Source organism: Phyllobates terribilis, unplaced genomic scaffold (assembly GCF_046119375.1).
Source record: "Phyllobates terribilis strain yellow unplaced genomic scaffold, ASM4611937v1 Scaffold_15__1_contigs__length_34870131, whole genome shotgun sequence".
Classification (NCBI taxonomy): Eukaryota; Metazoa; Chordata; class Amphibia; order Anura; family Dendrobatidae; genus Phyllobates; species Phyllobates terribilis.
In genome coordinates, this window is record NW_027362775.1 from 11,170,854 (window position 1) to 11,192,138 (window position 21,285).

Genomic DNA, 21,285 nt, shown 5'->3' on the forward strand with positions numbered 1-21,285 from the left:
TCCCCTATCTGAAAGTCTGATAAACGCCAGAGAAATGACTAAGTCCGAAAAAACATTTTTCACAACTTTTTTCAATTTTACCCCCGTGGGATATATATTCTACCCACACACATTTGAAACTCTCCTGGGGAACCCTCACACATATTATTCCCTCATTTAGTGGATATTTTCACAAAAAAAATGAAATTTTCAAAAATCCAGAAAATTGGCTGAAAACGACTTAATATCAAGGACTCATTGGGCAAATCGCTGTGGAACTGAAATCGGAACGCTCACTGACATTTCCCCTATCTGAAAGTCTGATAAACGCCGGAAAAATAAGTCCCCAAAAAAATTTTTTCAACTTTTTTCAATTTTACCCCCGTGGGATATATATTCTACCCACACACATTTGGAACTCTCCTGGGGTACCCTCACACATATTATTCCCTCATTTAGTGGATATTTTCACAAAACAGTGAAATTTTCAAAAATCTAGAAAATTGGCTGAAAACGATTAAACATCAAGGACTCATTGGGCGAATCGTTCTGGAACTGAAATCGGAACGCTCACTGACATTTGCCATATCTGAAAGTCTGATAAACGCCGGAAAAATAACTAAGTCTAAAAAAAAATTTTTTTCAACTTTTTTCAATTTTACCCCCGTGGGATATATATTCTATGCACACACATTTGGAACTCTCCTGGGGTACCCTCACACATATTATTCCCTCATTTAGTGGATATTTTCACAAAAAAAATGAAATTTTCAAAAATCCAGAAAATTGGCTGAAAACGACTAAACATCAAGCACTCATTGGGCGAATCGCTCTGGAACTGAAATCGGAACGCTCACTGACATTTCCCCTATCTGAAAGTCTGATAAACGCCGGAAAAATGACTAAGTCCAAAAAAAAATTATTTTCAACTTTTTCAATTTTACCCCAGTGGGATATATATTCTAACCACACACATTTGAAACTCTCCTGGGGTACCCTCACACATATTATTCCCTCATTTAGTGGATATTTTCACAAAAAAAATGAAATTTTCAAAAATCCAGAAAATTTTCTGAAAACGTCTTAATATCAAGGACGCATTGGGCAAATCGCTCTGGAACTGAAATCGGACCGCTCACTGACATTTGCCATATCTGAAAGTCTGATAAACGCCGGAAAAATAACTAAGTCCAAAAAAAAAATTTTTTTAACTTTTTTCAATTTTACCCCCGTGGGATATATATTCTACCCACACACATTTGGAACTCTCCTGGGGTACCCTCACACATATTATTCCCTCATTTAGTGGATATTTTCACAAAAAAAATGAAATTTTCAAAAATCCAAAAAATTGGCTGAAAACGACTTAATATCAAGGACTCATTGGGCAAATCGCTCTGGAGCTGAAATCGGAACGCTCTCTGACATTTGCCATATCTGAAAGTCTGATAAACGCCGGAAAAATAACTAAGTCGAAAAAATTTTTTTTTTCAATTTTTCCCCCGTGGGATATATATTCTACCCACACACATTTGGATCTCTCCTGGGGTACCCTCACTCATATTATTCCCTCATTTAGTGGATATTTTCACAAAAAAGTGAAATTTTCAAAAATCCAGAAAATTGGCTGAAAACGACTAAATATCAAGGACTCATTGGGCAAATCGCTCTGGAACTGAAATCGGAACGCTCACTGACATTTCCCCTATCTGAAAGTCTGATAAATGCCGGAAAAATGACTAAGTCCAAAAAAAAAAATTTTTCAACTTTTTGCAATTTTACCCCCGTGGGATATATATTCTACCCACACACATTTGGAACTCTCCTGGGGTACCCTCACACATATTATTCCCTCATTTAGTGGATATTTTCACAAAAAAGTGACATTTTCAAAAATCCAGAAAATTGGCTGAAAACGACTAAACATCAAGGACTCATTGGGCGAATCGCTCTGGAACTCAACTCGGAACGCTCACTGACATTTCCCCTATCTGAAAGTCTGATAAACGCCGGAAAAATGACTAAGTCCAAAAAAAAAAAAATTTTTCAACTTTTTTCAATTTTACCCCCGTGGGATATATATTCTACCCACAAACATTTGGAACTCTCCTGGGGTATCCTCACATATATTATTCCCTCATTTTGTGGATATTTTCACAAAAAAGTGAAATTTTCAAAAATCCAGAAAATTGGCTGAAAACGACTAAATATCAAAAACTCATTGGGCGAATCGCTCTGGAACTGAAATCGGAATGCTCACTGACATTTCCCCTATCTGAAAGTCTGATAAACGCCAGAAAAATGACTAAATCCCCAAAAAAATTTTTTCAACTTTTCTCAATTTTTACCCCCGTGGGATATATATTCTACCCACACACATTTGGAACTCTCCTGGGGTACCCTCACACATATTATTCCCTCATTTAGTGGATATTTTCACAAAAAAGTGAAATTTTCAAAAATCCAGAAAATTGGCTGAAAACGACTAAACATCAAGGACTCATTGGGCGAATCGCTCTGGAACTGAAATCGGAACGCTCACTGACATTTCCCCTATCTGAAAGTCTGATAAATGCCGGAAAAATGACTAATTCCAAAAAAAAAATTTTTTCAACTTTTTGCAATTTTACCCCCGTGGGATATATATTCTACCCACACACATTTGGATCTCTCCTGGGGTACCCTCACATATATTATTCCCTCATTTAGTGGATATTTTCACAAAAAAGTGACATTTTCAAAAATCCAGAAAATTGACTGAAAACGAATAAATATCAAGGACTCATTGGGCAAATCACTCTGGAACTGAATTCGGAACGCTCACTGACATTTGCCATATCTGAAAGTCTGATAAACGCCGGAAAAATAACTAATTTGAAAAATTTTTTTTTTTCAATTTTACCCCCGTGGGATAAATATTCTACCCACACACATTTGAAACTCTCCTGGGGTACCCTCACACATATTATTCCCTCATTTAGTGGATATTTTCACAAAAAAGTGAAATTTTCAAAAATCCAGAAAATTGGCTGAAAACTACTTAATATCAAGGACTCATTGGGCAAATCGCTGTGGAACTGAATTCGGAACGCTTACTGACATTTGCCATATCTGAAAGTTTGATAAACACCGGAAAAATAACTAAGTCTAAAAAAAAATTTTTTTCAACTTTTTTCAATTTTACCCCCATGGGATATATATTCTACCCACACACATTTGGATCTCTCCTGGGGTACCCTCACACATATTATTCCCTCATTTAGTGGATATTTTCACAAAAAAGTGAAATTTTCAAAAATCCCGAAAATTGGCTGAAAATGACTTAATATCAAGGACTCATTGGGCAAATCGCTCTGAAACTGAAATCGGAACGCTCACTGACATTTGCCATATCTGAAAGTCTGATAAACGCCGGAAAAATAACTAAGTCCAAAAAAAAATTTTTTTCAACTTTTTTCAATTTTACTTCCGTGGGATATATATTCTACCCACACACATTCGGAACTCTCCTGGGGTACCCTCACACATATTATTCCCTCATTTAGTGGATATTTTCACAAAAAAAATGAAATTTTCAAAAATACAGAAAATTGGCTGAAAACGACTTAATATCAAGGACTTAATGGGCAAATCGCTCTGGAACTGAAATCGGAACGCTCTCTGACATTTGCCATATCTGAAAGTCTGATAAACGCCGGAAAAATAAATAAGTCGAAAAAAACAAAATTTTCAACTTTTTTCAATTTTACCCCCGTGGGATATATATTCTACCCACACACATTTGGATCTCTCCTGGGGTACCCTCACACATATTATTCCCTCATTTAGTGGATATTTTCACAAAAAAGTGAAATTTTCAAAATCCCGAAAATTGGCTGAAAATGACTAAATATCAAGGACTCATTGGGCAAATCGCTCTGGAAATGAAATCGGAACGCTCACTGACATTTCCCCTATCTGAAAGTCTGATAAACGCCAGAGAAATGACTAAGTCCGAAAAAACATTTTTCACAACTTTTTTCAATTTTACCCCCGTGGGATATATATTCTACCCACACACATTTGAAACTCTCCTGGGGAACCCTCACACATATTATTCCCTCATTTAGTGGATATTTTCACAAAAAAAATGAAATTTTCAAAAATCCAGAAAATTGGCTGAAAACGACTTAATATCAAGGACTCATTGGGCAAATCGCTGTGGAACTGAAATCGGAACGCTCACTGACATTTCCCCTATCTGAAAGTCTGATAAACGCCGGAAAAATAAGTCCCCAAAAAAATTTTTTCAACTTTTTTCAATTTTACCCCCGTGGGATATATATTCTACCCACACACATTTGGAACTCTCCTGGGGTACCCTCACACATATTATTCCCTCATTTAGTGGATATTTTCACAAAACAGTGAAATTTTCAAAAATCTAGAAAATTGGCTGAAAACGATTAAACATCAAGGACTCATTGGGCGAATCGTTCTGGAACTGAAATCGGAACGCTCACTGACATTTGCCATATCTGAAAGTCTGATAAACGCCGGAAAAATAACTAAGTCTAAAAAAAAATTTTTTTCAACTTTTTTCAATTTTACCCCCGTGGGATATATATTCTATGCACACACATTTGGAACTCTCCTGGGGTACCCTCACACATATTATTCCCTCATTTAGTGGATATTTTCACAAAAAAAATGAAATTTTCAAAAATCCAGAAAATTGGCTGAAAACGACTAAACATCAAGCACTCATTGGGCGAATCGCTCTGGAACTGAAATCGGAACGCTCACTGACATTTCCCCTATCTGAAAGTCTGACAAACGCCGGAAAAATGACTAAGTCCAAAAAAAAATTATTTTCAACTTTTTCAATTTTACCCCAGTGGGATATATATTCTAACCACACACATTTGAAACTCTCCTGGGGTACCCTCACACATATTATTCCCTCATTTAGTGGATATTTTCACAAAAAAAATGAAATTTTCAAAAATCCAGAAAATTTTCTGAAAACGTCTTAATATCAAGGACGCATTGGGCAAATCGCTCTGGAACTGAAATCGGACCGCTCACTGACATTTGCCATATCTGAAAGTCTGATAAACGCCGGAAAAATAACTAAGTCCAAAAAAAAATTTTTTTTAACTTTTTTCAATTTTACCCCCGTGGGATATATATTCTACCCACACACATTTGGAACTCTCCTGGGGTACCCTCACACATATTATTCCCTCATTTAGTGGATATTTTCACACAAAAAATGAAATTTTCAAAAATCCAAAAAATTGGCTGAAAACGACTTAATATCAAGGACTCATTGGGCAAATCGCTCTGGAGCTGAAATCGGAACGCTCTCTGACATTTGCCATATCTGAAAGTCTGATAAACGCCGGAAAAATAACTAAGTCGAAAAAATTTTTTTTTTCAATTTTTCCCCCGTGGGATATATATTCTACCCACACACATTTGGATCTCTCCTGGGGTACCCTCACTCATATTATTCCCTCATTTAGTGGATATTTTCACAAAAAAGTGAAATTTTCAAAAATCCAGAAAATTGGCTGAAAACGACTAAATATCAAGGACTCATTGGGCAAATCGCTCTGGAACTGAAATCGGAACGCTCACTGACATTTCCCCTATCTGAAAGTCTGATAAATGCCGGAAAAATGACTAAGTCCAAAAAAAAAAATTTTTCAACTTTTTGCAATTTTACCCCCGTGGGATATATATTCTACCCACACACATTTGGAACTCTCCTGGGGTACCCTCACACATATTATTCCCTCATTTAGTGGATATTTTCACAAAAAAGTGACATTTTGAAAAATCCAGAAAATTGGCTGAAAACGACTAAACATCAAGGACTCATTGGGCGAATCGCTCTGGAACTCAACTCGGAACGCTCACTGACATTTCCCCTATCTGAAAGTCTGATAAACGCCGGAAAAATGACTAAGTCCAAAAAAAAAAAAATTTTTCAACTTTTTTCAATTTTACCCCCGTGGGATATATATTCTACCCACAAACATTTGGAACTCTCCTGGGGTATCCTCACATATATTATTCCCTCATTTTGTGGATATTTTCACAAAAAAGTGAAATTTTCAAAAATCCAGAAAATTGGCTGAAAACGACTAAATATCAAAAACTCATTGGGCGAATCGCTCTGGAACTGAAATCGGAATGCTCACTGACATTTCCCCTATCTGAAAGTCTGATAAACGCCAGAAAAATGACTAAATCCCCAAAAAAATTTTTTCAACTTTTTTCAATTTTTACCCCCGTGGGATATATATTCTACCCACACACATTTGGAACTCTCCTGGGGTACCCTCACACATATTATTCCCTCATTTAGTGGATATTTTCACAAAAAAGTGAAATTTTCAAAAATCCAGAAAATTGGCTGAAAACGACTAAACATCAAGGACTCATTGGGCGAATCGCTCTGGAACTGAAATCGGAACGCTCACTGACATTTCCCCTATCTGAAAGTCTGATAAATGCCGGAAAAATGACTAATTCCAAAAAAAAAATTTTTTCAACTTTTTGCAATTTTACCCCCGTGGGATATATATTCTACCCACACACATTTGGATCTCTCCTGGGGTACCCTCACATATATTATTCCCTCATTTAGTGGATATTTTCACAAAAAAGTGACATTTTCAAAAATCCAGAAAATTGACTGAAAACGAATAAATATCAAGGACTCATTGGGCAAATCACTCTGGAACTGAATTCGGAACGCTCACTGACATTTGCCATATCTGAAAGTCTGATAAACGCCGGAAAAATAACTAATTCGAAAAATTTTTTTTTTTCAATTTTACCCCCGTGGGATAAATATTCTACCCACACACATTTGAAACTCTCCTGGGGTACCCTCACACATATTATTCCCTCATTTAGTGGATATTTTCACAAAAAAGTGAAATTTTCAAAAATCCAGAAAATTGGCTGAAAACGACTAAATATCAAGGACTCATTGGGCTAATCGCTCTGGAACTGAATTCGGAACGCTCACTGACATTTGCCATATCTGAAAGTCTGATAAACGCCGGAAAAATGACTAAGTCCAAAAAAAAAAAAATTTTTCAACTTTTTTCAATTTTACCCCCGTGGGATATATATTCTACCCACAAACATTTGGAACTCTCCTGGGGTATCCTCACATATATTATTCCCTCATTTTGTGGATATTTTCACAAAAAAGTGAAATTTTCAAAAATCCAGAAAATTGGCTGAAAACGACTAAATATCAAAAACTCATTGGGCGAATCGCTCTGGAACTGAAATCGGAATGCTCACTGACATTTCCCCTATCTGAAAGTCTGATAAACGCCAGAAAAATGACTAAATCCAAAAAAAATTTTTTTCAACTTTTTTCAATTTTTACCCCCGTGGGATATATATTCTACCCACACACATTTGGAACTCTCCTGGGGTACCCTCACACATATTATTCCCTCATTTAGTGGATATTTTCACAAAAAAGTGAAATTTTCAAAAATCCAGAAAATTGGCTGAAAACGACTAAACATCAAGGACTCATTGGGCGAATCGCTCTGGAACTGAAATCGGAACGCTCACTGACATTTCCCCTATCTGAAAGTCTGATAAATGCCGGAAAAATGACTAAGTCCAAAAAAAAAATTTTTTCAACTTTTTGCAATTTTACCCCCGTGGGATATATATTCTACCCACACACATTTGGATCTCTCCTGGGGTACCCTCACATATATTATTCCCTCATTTAGTGGATATTTTCACAAAAAAGTGACATTTTCAAAAATCCAGAAAATTGACTGAAAACGAATAAATATCAAGGACTCATTGGGCTAATCGCTCTGGAACTGAATTCGGAACGCTCACTGACATTTGCCATATCTGAAAGTCTGATAAACGTCGGAAAAATTACTAATTCGAAAAAATTTTTTTTTTCAATTTTACCCCCGTGGGATAAATATTCTACCCACACACATTTGAAACTCTCCTGGGGTACCCTCACACATATTATTCCCTCATTTAGTGGATATTTTCACAAAAAAGTGAAATTTTCAAAAATCCAGAAAATTGGCTGAAAACGACTAAATATCAAGGACTCATTGGGCTAATCGCTCTGGAACTGAATTCGGAACGCTCACTGACATTTGCCATATCTGAAAGTCTGATAAACGCCGGAAAAATGACTAAGTCCAAAAAAAAAAAATTTTTCAACTTTTTTCAATTTTACCCCCGTGGGATATATATTCTACCCACAAACATTTGGAACTCTCCTGGGGTACCCTCATACATATTATTCCCTCATTTAGTGGATATTTTCACAAAAAAGTGACATTTTCAAAAATCCAGAAAATTGGCTGAAAACGACTAAATATCAAAAACTCATTGGGCGAATCGCTCTGGAACTGAAATCGGAATGCTCACTGACATTTCCCCTATCTGAAAGTCTGATAAACGTCGGAAAAATGACTAAGTCCAAAAAAAAAAATTTTTCTACTTTTTGCAATTTTACCCCGTGGGATATATATTCTACCCACACACATTTGGAACTCTCCTGGGGTACCCTCACACATATTATTCCCTCATTTAGTGGATATTTTCACAAAAAAGTGAAATTTTCAAAAATCCAGAAAATTGGCTGAAAACGAGTAAACATCAAGGACTCATTGGGCGAATCGCTCTGGAACTGAAATCGGAACGCTCACTGACATTTCCCCTATCTGAAAGTCTGATAAATGCCGGAAAAATGACTAAGTCCAAAAAAAAAAAAATGTTTCAACTTTTTTCAATTTTACCCCCGTGGGATATATATTCTACCCACAAACATTTGGAACTCTCCTGGGGTATCCTCACATATATTATTCCCTCATTTTGTGGATATTTTCACAAAAAAGTGAAATTTTCAAAAATCCAAAAAATTGGCTGAAAACGACTAAATATCAAAAACTCATTGGTCGAATCGCTCTGGAACTGAAATCGGAACGCTCACTGACATTTCCCCTATCTGAAAGTCTGATAAACGCCAGAAAAATGACTAAGTCCAAAAAAAAATTTTTTCAACTTTTTTCAATTTTTACCCCCGTGGGATATATATTCTACCCACACACAGTTGGAACTCTCCTGGGGTACCCTCACACATATTATTCCCTCAGTTAGTGGATATTTTCACAAAAAAGTGAAATTTTCAAAAATCCAGAAAAATGGCTGAAAATGACTAAATATCAAGAACTCATTGGGCGAATCGCTCTGGAACTGAAATCGGAACGCTCACTGACATTTCCCCTATCTGAAAGTCTGATAAACGCCGGAAAAATGACTAAGTCCAAAAAAAAAAAAATTTTCAACTTTTTTCAATTTTACCCCCGTGGGATATATATTCTACCCACAAACATTTGGAACTCTCCTGGGGTACCCTCACACATATTATTCCCTCATTTAGTGGATATTTTCACAAAAAAGTGACATTTTCAAAAATCCAGAAAATTGGCTGAAAACGACTAAATATCAAGGACTCATTGTGCGAATCGCTCTGGAACTGAAATCGGAACGCTCACTGACATTTCCCCTATCTGAAAGTCTGATAAACGCCGGAAAAATAACTAAGTCAAAAAAAAAAAATTTTCAACTTTTTTCAATTTTACCCCGTGGGATATATATTCTACCCACACACATTTGGTACTCTCCTAGGGTACCCTCACACATATTATTCCCTCATTTAGTGGATATTTTCACAAAAAAGTGAAATTTTCAAAAATCCAGAAAATTGGCTGAAAGCGACTAAATATCAAGGACTCATTGGGCAAATCGCTCTGGAACTGAATTCGGAATGCTCACTGACATTTGTCATATCTGAAAGTCTGATAAACGCCAGAAAAATGACTAAGTCCAAAAAAAATTTTTTTCAACTTTTTTCAATTTTTACCCCCGTGGGATATATATTCTACCCACACACATTTGGAACTCTCCTGGGGTACCCTCACACATATTATTCCCTCATTTAGTGGATATAATCACAAAAAAGTGAAATTTTCAAAAATCAAGGAAATTGGCTGAAAACAACTAAATATCAAGAACTCATTGGGCGAATCGCTCTGGAACTGAAATCGGAATGCTCACTGACATTTCCCCTATCGGAAAGTCTGATAAACGTCGGAAAAATGACTAAGTCCAAAAAAAAAAATTTTTCAACTTTTTGCAATTTTACCCCGTGGGATATATATTCTACCCACACACATTTGGAATGCTCCTGGGGTACCCTAACACATATTATTCCCTCATTTAGTGGATATTTTCACAAAAAAGTGAAATTTTCAAAAATCCATAAAATTGGCTGAAAACGACTAAACATCAAGGACTCATTGGGTGAATCGCTCTGGAACTGAAATCTGAACGCTCACTGACATTTCCCCTATCTGAAAGTCTGATAAACGCTGGAAAAATTGCTAAGTCCGAAAAAAAAAAATTTTCAACTTTTTGCAATTTTACCCCGTGGGATATATATTCTACCCACAAACTTTTGGAACTCTCCTGGGGTACCCTCACACATATTATTCCCTCATTTAGTGGATATTTTCACAAAAAAGAGAAATTTTCAAAAATCCAGAAAATTGGCTGAAAACGACTAAATATCAAGGACTCATTGTGCGAATCGCTCTGGAACTGAAATCAGAAAGCTCACTGACATTTCCCCTATCTGAAAGTCTGATAAACGCCGGAAAAATGACTAAGTCCAAAAAAAAAATTTTTCAACTTTTTTCAATTTTACCCCCGTGGGATATATATTCTACCAACAAACATTTGGTACTCTCCTAGGGTACCCTCACACATATTATTCCATCATTTAGTGGATATTTTCACAAAAAAGTGAAATTTTCAAAAATACAGAAAATGGGCTGAAAGCGACTAAATATCAAGGACTCATTGGGCAAATCGCTCTGGAACTGAATTCGGAACGCTCACTGACATTTGTCATATCTGAAAGTCTGATAAACGCCAGAAAAATGACTAAGTCCAAAAAAAATTTTTTTCAACTTTTTTCAATTTTTACCCCCGTGGGATATATATTCTACCCACACACATTTGGAACTCTCCTGGGGTACCCTCACACACATTATTCCCTCATTTAGTGGATATTTTCACAAAAAAGTGAAATTTTCAAAAATCCAGGAAATTGGCTGAAAACAACTAAATATCAAGAACTCATTGGGCGAATCGCTCTGGAACTGAAATCGGAACACTCACTGACATTTCCCCTATCTGAAAGTCTGATAAACGCCGGAAAAATTACTAAGTCCGAAAAAACATTTTTTACAACTTTTTTCAATTTTACCCCCGTGGGATATATATTCTACCCACACACATTTGAAACTCTCCTGGGGAACCCTCACACATATTATTCCCTCATTTAGTGGATATTTTCACAAAAAAAATGAAATTTTCAAAAATCCAGAAAATTGGCTGAAAACGACTTAATATCAAGGACTCATTGGGCAAATCGCTGTGGAACTGAAATCGGAACGCTCACTGACATTTCCCCTATCTGAAAGTCTGATAAACGCCGGAAAAATAAGTCCCAAAAAAAATTTTTTCAACTTTTTTCAATTTTACCCCCGTGGGATATATATTCTACCCACACACATTTGGAACTCTCCTGGGGTACCCTCACACATATTATTCCCTCATTTAGTGGATATTTTCACAAAACAGTGAAATTTTCAAAAATCTAGAAAATTGGCTGAAAACGATTAAACATCAAGGACTCATTGGGCGAATCGTTCTGGAACTGAAATCGGAACGCTCACTGACATTTGCCATATCTGAAAGTCTGATAAACGCCGGAAAAATAACTAAGTCTAAAAAAAAATTTTTTTCAACTTTTTTCAATTTTACCCCCGTGGGATATATATTCTATGCACACACATTTGGAACTCTCCTGGGGTACCCTCACACATATTATTCCCTCATTTAGTGGATATTTTCACAAAAAAAATGAAATTTTCAAAAATCCAGAAAATTGGCTGAAAACGACTAAACATCAAGCACTCATTGGGCGAATCGCTCTGGAACTGAAATCGGAACGCTCACTGACATTTCCCCTATCTGAAAGTCTGATAAACGCCGGAAAAATGACTAAGTCCAAAAAAAAATTATTTTCAACTTTTTCAATTTTACCCCAGTGGGATATATATTCTAACCACACACATTTGAAACTCTCCTGGGGTACCCTCACACATATTATTCCCTCATTTAGTGGATATTTTCACAAAAAAAATGAAATTTTCAAAAATCCAGAAAATTTTCTGAAAACGACTTAATATCAAGGACTCATTGGGCAAATCGCTCTGGAACTGAAATCGGAACGCTCTCTGACATTTGCCATATCTGAAAGTCTGATAAACGCCGGAAAAATAACTAAGTCCCCAAAAAAATTTTTCAACTTTTTTCAATTTTACCCCCGTGGGATATGTATTCTACCCACACACATTTGGATCTCTCCTGGGGTACCCTCACACATATTATTCCCTCATTTAGTGGATATTTTCACAAAAAAAATGAAATTTTCCAAAATCCTAAAAATTGGCTGAAAACGACTTAATATCAAGGACTCATTGGGCAAATCGCTCTGAAACTGAAATCGGAACGCTCACTGACATGTGCCATATCTGAAAGTCTGATAAACGCCGGAAAAATGACTAAGTCCAAAAAAAAAATTTTTTCAACTTTTTTCAATTTTACCCCCGTGGGATATATATTCTACCCACACACATTTGAAACTCTCCTGGGGTACCATCACACATATTATTCCCTCATTTAGTGGATATTTTCACAAAACAGTGAAATTTTTAAAAATCCTGAAAATTTGCTGAAAACGACTAAACATCAAGGACTCATTGGGCGAATCGCTCTAGAACTGAAATCGGAACGCTCACTGACATTTCCCCTATCTGAAAGTCTGATAAACGCCGGAAAAATGACTAAGTCCAAAAAAAATTATTTTCAACTTTTTTCAATTTTACCCCAGTGGGATATATATTCTAACCACACACATTTGGGACTCTCCTGGGGTACCCTCACACATATTATTCCCTCATTTAGTGGATATTTTCACAAAAAAAATGAAATTTTCAAAAATCCAGAAAATTTTCTGAAAACGACTTAATATCAAGGACGCATTGGGCAAATCGCTCTGGAACTGAAATGGGAACGCTCACTGACATTTGCCATATCTGAAAGTCTGATAAACGCCGGAAAAATAACTAAGTCCAAAAAAAAATTTTTTTCAACTTTTTTCAATTTTACCCCCGTGGGATATATATTCTACCCACACACATTTGGAACTCTCCTGGGGTACCCTCACACATATTATTCCCTCATTTAGTAGATATTTTCACAAAAAAGTGAAATTTTCAAAAATCCAGAAAATTGGCTGAAAACGACTAAATATCAAGGACTCATTGGGCAAATCGCTCTGGAACTGAAATCAGAAAGCTCACTGACATTTCCCCTATCTGAAAGTCTGATAAACGCAGGAAAAATGACTAAGTCGAAAAAAAAAAAATTTTCAACTTTTTTCAATTTTACCCCCGTGGGATATATATTCTACCCACAAACATTTGGAACTCTCCTGGGGTATCCTCACATATATTATTCCCTCATTTTGTGGATATTTTCACAAAAAAGTGAAATTTTCAAAAATCCAGAAAATTGGCTGAAAACGACTAAATATCAAAAACTCATTGGGCGAATCGCTCTGGAACTGAAATCGGAATGCTCACTGACATTTCCCCTATCTGAAAGTCTGATAAACGCCGGAAAAATAAGTCCCAAAAAAAATTTTTTCAACTTTTTTCAATTTTACCCCCGTGGGATATATATTCTACCCACACACATTTGGAACTCTCCTGGGGTACCCTCACACATATTATTCCCTCATTTAGTGGATATTTTCACAAAACAGTGAAATTTTCAAAAATCTAGAAAATTGGCTGAAAACGATTAAACATCAAGGACTCATTGGGCGAATCGTTCTGGAACTGAAATCGGAACGCTCACTGACATTTGCCATATCTGAAAGTCTGATAAACGCCGGAAAAATAACTAAGTCTAAAAAAAAATTTTTTTCAACTTTTTTCAATTTTACCCCCGTGGGATATATATTCTATGCACACACATTTGGAACTCTCCTGGGGTACCCTCACACATATTATTCCCTCATTTAGTGGATATTTTCACAAAAAAAATGAAATTTTCAAAAATCCAGAAAATTGGCTGAAAACGACTAAACATCAAGCACTCATTGGGCGAATCGCTCTGGAACTGAAATCGGAACGCTCACTGACATTTCCCCTATCTGAAAGTCTGATAAACGCCGGAAAAATGACTAAGTCCAAAAAAAAATTATTTTCAACTTTTTCAATTTTACCCCAGTGGGATATATATTCTAACCACACACATTTGAAACTCTCCTGGGGTACCCTCACACATATTATTCCCTCATTTAGTGGATATTTTCACAAAAAAAATGAAATTTTCAAAAATCCAGAAAATTTTCTGAAAACGACTTAATATCAAGGACTCATTGGGCAAATCGCTCTGGAACTGAAATCGGAACGCTCTCTGACATTTGCCATATCTGAAAGTCTGATAAACGCCGGAAAAATAACTAAGTCCCCAAAAAAATTTTTCAACTTTTTTCAATTTTACCCCCGTGGGATATGTATTCTACCCACACACATTTGGATCTCTCCTGGGGTACCCTCACACATATTATTCCCTCATTTAGTGGATATTTTCACAAAAAAAATGAAATTTTCCAAAATCCTAAAAATTGGCTGAAAACGACTTAATATCAAGGACTCATTGGGCAAATCGCTCTGAAACTGAAATCGGAACGCTCACTGACATGTGCCATATCTGAAAGTCTGATAAACGCCGGAAAAATGACTAAGTCCAAAAAAAAAATTTTTTCAACTTTTTTCAATTTTACCCCCGTGGGATATATATTCTACCCACACACATTTGAAACTCTCCTGGGGTACCATCACACATATTATTCCCTCATTTAGTGGATATTTTCACAAAACAGTGAAATTTTTAAAAATCCTGAAAATTTGCTGAAAACGACTAAACATCAAGGACTCATTGGGCGAATCGCTCTAGAACTGAAATCGGAACGCTCACTGACATTTCCCCTATCTGAAAGTCTGATAAACGCCGGAAAAATGACTAAGTCCAAAAAAAATTATTTTCAACTTTTTTCAATTTTACCCCAGTGGGATATATATTCTAACCACACACATTTGGGACTCTCCTGGGGTACCCTCACACATATTATTCCCTCATTTAGTGGATATTTTCACAAAAAAAATGAAATTTTCAAAAATCCAGAAAATTTTCTGAAAACGACTTAATATCAAGGACGCATTGGGCAAATCGCTCTGGAACTGAAATGGGAACGCTCACTGACATTTGCCATATCTGAAAGTCTGATAAACGCCGGAAAAATAACTAAGTCCAAAAAAAAATTTTTTTCAACTTTTTTCAATTTTACCCCCGTGGGATATATATTCTACCCACACACATTTGGAACTCTCCTGGGGTACCCTCACACATATTATTCCCTCATTTAGTAGATATTTTCACAAAAAAGTGAAATTTTCAAAAATCCAGAAAATTGGCTGAAAACGACTAAATATCAAGGACTCATTGGGCAAATCGCTCTGGAACTGAAATCAGAAAGCTCACTGACATTTCCCCTATCTGAAAGTCTGATAAACGCAGGAAAAATGACTAAGTCGAAAAAAAAAAAATTTTCAACTTTTTTCAATTTTACCCCCGTGGGATATATATTCTACCCACAAACATTTGGAACTCTCCTGGGGTATCCTCACATATATTATTCCCTCATTTTGTGGATATTTTCACAAAAAAGTGAAATTTTCAAAAATCCAGAAAATTGGCTGAAAACGACTAAATATCAAAAACTCATTGGGCGAATCGCTCTGGAACTGAAATCGGAATGCTCACTGACATTTCCCCTATCTGAAAGTCTGATAAACGTCGGAAAAATGACTAAGTCCAAAAAAAAAATTTTTTCAACTTTTTGCAATTTTACCCCGTGGGATATATATTCTACCCACAAACATTTGGAACTCTCCTGGGGTACCCTCACATATATTATTCCCTCATTTTGTGGATATTTTCACAAAAAAGTGAAATTTTCAAAAATCCAGAAAATTGGCTGAAAACGACTAAATATCAAAAACTCATTGGGCGAATCGCTCTGGAACTGAAATCGGAATGCTCACTGACATTTCCCCTATCTGAAAGTCTGATAAACGTCGGAAAAATGACTAAGTCCAAAAAAAAAAATTTTTTCAACTTTTTGCAATTTTACCCCCGTGGGATATATATTCTACCCACACACATTTGGATCTCTCCTGGGGTACCCTCACATATATTATTCCCTCATTTAGTGGATATTTTCACAAAAAAGTGACATTTTCAAAAATCCAGAAAATTGACTGAAAACGAATAAATATCAAGGACTCATTGGGCAAATCACTCTGGAACTGAATTCGGAACGCTCACTGACATTTGCCATATCTGAAAGTCTGATAAACGTCGGAAAAATAACTAATTCGAAAAAATTTTTTTTTTCAATTTTACCCCCGTGGGATAAATATTCTACCCACACACATTTGAAACTCTCCTGGGGTACCCTCACACATATTATTCCCTCATTTAGTGGATATTTTCACAAAAAAGTGAAATTTTCAAAAATCCAGAAAATTGGCTGAAAACGACTAAATATCAAGGACTCATTGGGCTAATCGCTCTGGAACTGAATTCGGAACGCTCACTGACATTTGCCATATCTGAAAGTCTGATAAACGCCGGAAAAATGACTAAGTCCAAAAAAAAAAAATTTTTCAACTTTTTTCAATTTTACCCCCGTGGGATATATATTCTACCCACAAACATTTGGAACTCTCCTGGGGTACCCTCATACATATTATTCCCTCATTTAGTGGATATTTTCACAAAAAAGTGACATTTTCAAAAATCCAGAAAATTGGCTGAAAACGACTAAATATCAAGGACTCATTGTGCGAATCGCTCTGGAACTGAAATCAGAAAGCTCACTGACATTTCCCTTATCTGAAAGTCTGATAAACGCCGGAAAAATGACTAAGTCCAAAAAAAAATAATTTTTCAACTTTTTGCAATTTTATCCCGTGGGATATATATTCTACCCACACACATTTGGAACTCTCCTGGGGTACCCTCACACATATTATTCCCTCATTTAGTGGATATTTTCACAAAAAAGTGAAATTTTCAAAAATCCAGAAAATTGGCTGAAAACGACTAAACATCAAGGACTCATTGGGCGAGTCGCTCTGGAACTCAAATCGGAACGCTCACTGACATTTCCCCTATCTGAAAGTCTGATAAACGCCGGAAAAATGACTAAGTCCAAAAAAAAAATAATTTTTCAACTTTTTTCAATTTTACCCCCGTGGGATATATATTCTACCCACAAACATTTGGAACTCTCCTGAGGTACCCTCACATATATTATTCCCTCATTTTGTGGATATTTTCACAAAAAAGTGAAATTTTCAAAAATCCAGAAAATTGGCTGAAAACGACTAAATATCAAAAACTCATTGGGCGAATCGCTCTGGAACTGAAATCGGAATGCTCACTGACATTTCCCCTATCTGAAAGTCTGATAAACGTCGGAAAAATGACTAAGTCCAAAAAAAAAATTTTTTCAACTTTTTGCAATTTTACCCCGTGGGATATATATTCTACCCACAAACATTTGGAACTCTCCTGGGGTACCCTCACATATATTATTCCCTCATTTTGTGGATATTTTCACAAAAAAGTGAAATTTTCAAAAATCCAGAAAATTGGCTGAAAACGACTAAATATCAAAAACTCATTGGGCGAATCGCTCTGGAACTGAAATCGGAATGCTCACTGACATTTCCCCTATCTGAAAGTCTGATAAACGTCGGAAAAATGACTAAGTCCAAAAAAAAAAATTTTTCTACTTTTTGCAATTTTACCCCGTGGGATATATATTCTACCCACACACATTTGGAACTCTCCTGGGGTACCCTCACACATATTATTCCCTCATTTAGTGGATATTTTCACAAAAAAGTGAAATTTTCAAAAATCCAGAAAATTGGCTGAAAACGAGTAAACATCAAGGACTCATTGGGCGAATCGCTCTGGAACTGAAATCGGAACGCTCACTGACATTTCCCCTATCTGAAAGTCTGATAAACGCCGGAAAAATGACTAAGTCCAAAAAAAAAAAAATTTTCAACTTTTTTCAATTTTACCCCCGTGGGATATATATTCTACCCACAAACATTTGGAACTCTCCTGGGGTATCCTCACATATATTATTCCCTCATTTTGTGGATATTTTCACAAAAAAGTGAAATTTTCAAAAATCCAGAAAATTGGCTGAAAACGACTAAATATCAAAAACTCATTGGGCGAATTGCTCTGGAACTGAAATCGGAACGCTCACTGACATTTCCCCTATCTGAAAGTCTGATAAACGCCAGAAAAATGACTAAGTCCAAAAAAAATTTTTTTCAACTTTTTTCAATTTTTACCCCCGTGGGATATATATTCTACCCACACACATTTGGAACTCTCCTGGGGTACCCTCACACATATTATTCCCTCATTTAGTGGATATTTTCACAAAAAAGTGAAATTTTCAAAAATCCAGAAAATTGGCTGAAAACGACTAAACATCAAGGACTCATTGGGCGAGTCACTCTGGAACTCAAATCGGAACGCTCACTGACATTTCCCCTATCTGAAAGTCTGATAAATGCCGGAAAAATGACTAAGTCCAAAAAAAAAAAAATTTTTCAACTTTTTTCAATTTTACCCCCGTGGGATATATATTCTACCCACAAACATTTGGAACTCTCCTGGGGTATCCTCACATATATTATTCCCTCATTTTGTGGATATTTTCACAAAAAAGTTAAATTTTCAAAAATCCAAAAAATTGGCTGAAAACGACTAAATATCAAAAACTCATTGGTCGAATCGCTCTGGAACTGAAATCGGAACGCTCACTGACATTTCCCCTATCGGAAAGTCTGATAAACGTCGGAAAAATGACTAAGTCCAAAAAAAAAAATTTTTCAACTTTTTGCAATTTTACCCCGTGGGATATATATTCTACCCACACACATTTGGAATGCTCCTGGGGTACCCTAACACATATTATTCCCTCATTTAGTGGATATTTTCACAAAAAAGTGAAATTTTCAAAAATCCATAAAATTGGCTGAAAACGACTAAACATCAAGGACTCATTGGGCGAATCGCTCTGGAACTGAAATCTGAACGCTCACTGACATTTCCCCTATCTGAAAGTCTGATAAACGCTGGAAAAATTGCTAAGTCCGAAAAAAAAAATTTTTCAACTTTTTGCAATTTTACCTCGTGGGATATATATTCTACCCACAAACTTTTGGAACTCTCCTGGGGTACCCTCACACATATTATTCCCTCATTTAGTGGATATTTTCACAAAAAAGAGAAATTTTCAAAAATCCAGAAAATTGGCTGAAAACGACTAAATATCAAGGACTCATTGTTCGAATCGCTCTGGAACTGAAATCAGAAAGCTCACTGACATTTCCCCTATCTGAAAGTCTGATAAACGCCGGAAAAATGACTAAGTCCAAAAAAAAAAATTTTCAACTTTTTTCAATTTTACCCCCGTGGGATATATATTCTACCAACAAACATTTGGTACTCTCCTAGGGTACCCTCACACATATTATTCCATCATTTAGTGGATATTTTCACAAAAAAGTGAAATTTTCAAAAATCCAGAAAATTGGCTGAAAACTACTAAATATCAAGGACTCATTGGGCGAATCGCTCTGGAACTGAAATCAGAACGCTTACTGACATTTCCCCTATTTGAAAGTCTGATAAACGCCGGAAAAATGACTAAGTCCAAAAAAAAAAATTTTTCAACTTTTTGCAATTTTACCCCGTGGGATATATATTCTACCCACAAACATTTCGAACTCTCCTGGGGTACCCTCACAATTATTATTCCCTCATTTTGTGGATATTTTCACAAAAAAGTGAAATTTTCAAAAATCCAGAAAATGGGCTGAAAGCGACTAAATATCAAGGACTCATTGGGCAAATCGCTCTGGAACTGAATTCGGAACGCTCACTGACATTTGTCATATCTGAAAGTCTGATAAACGCCAGAAAAATGACTAAGTCCAAAAAAAATTTTTTTCAACTTTTTTCAATTTTTACCCCCGTGGGATATATATTCTACCCACACACATTTGGAACTCTCCTGGGGTACCCTCACACATTATTCCCTCATTTAGTGGATATTTTCACAAAAAAGTGAAATTTTCAAAAATCCAGGAAATTGGCTGAAAACAACTAAATATCAAGAACTCATTGGGCGAATCGCTCTGGAACTGAAATCGGAACACTCACTGACATTTCCCCTATCTGAAAGTCTGATAAACGCCGGAAAAATTACTAAGTCCAAAAAAAAAAATTTTTCAACTTTTTGCAATTTTACCCCGTAGGATATATATTCTACCCACACACATTTGGAACTCTCCTGGGGTACCCTCACACATATTATTCCCTCATTTAGTGGATATTTTCACAAAAAAGTGAAATTTTCAAAAATCTCGAAAATTGGCTGAAAATGACTAAATATCAAGGACTCATTGGGCAAATCGCTGTGGAACTGAAATCGGAACGCTCACTGACATTTCCCCTATCTGAAAGTCTGATAAACGCCGGAAAAATGACTAAGTCCAGAAAAAAAAAATTTTCAACTTTTTGCAATTTTACCCCGTGGGATATATATTCTACCCACACACATTTGGAACGCTCCTGGGGTACCCTAACACATATTATTCCCTCATTTAGTGGATATTTTCACAAAAAAGTGAAATTTTCAAAAATCCATAAAATTGGCTGAAAACGACTAAACATCAAGGACTCATTGGGCGAATCGCTCTGGAACTGAAATCGGAACGCTCACTGACATTTTCCCTATCTGAAAGTCTGATAAACGCCAGAAAAATGACTAAGTCCAAAAAAAAATTTTTTCAACTTTTTTCAATTTTTACCCCCGTGGGATATATATTCTACCCACACACATTTGGAACTCTCCTGGGGTACCCTCACACATATTATTCCCTCATTTAGTGGATATTTTCACAAAAAAGTGAAATTTTCAAAAATCCAGAAAATTGG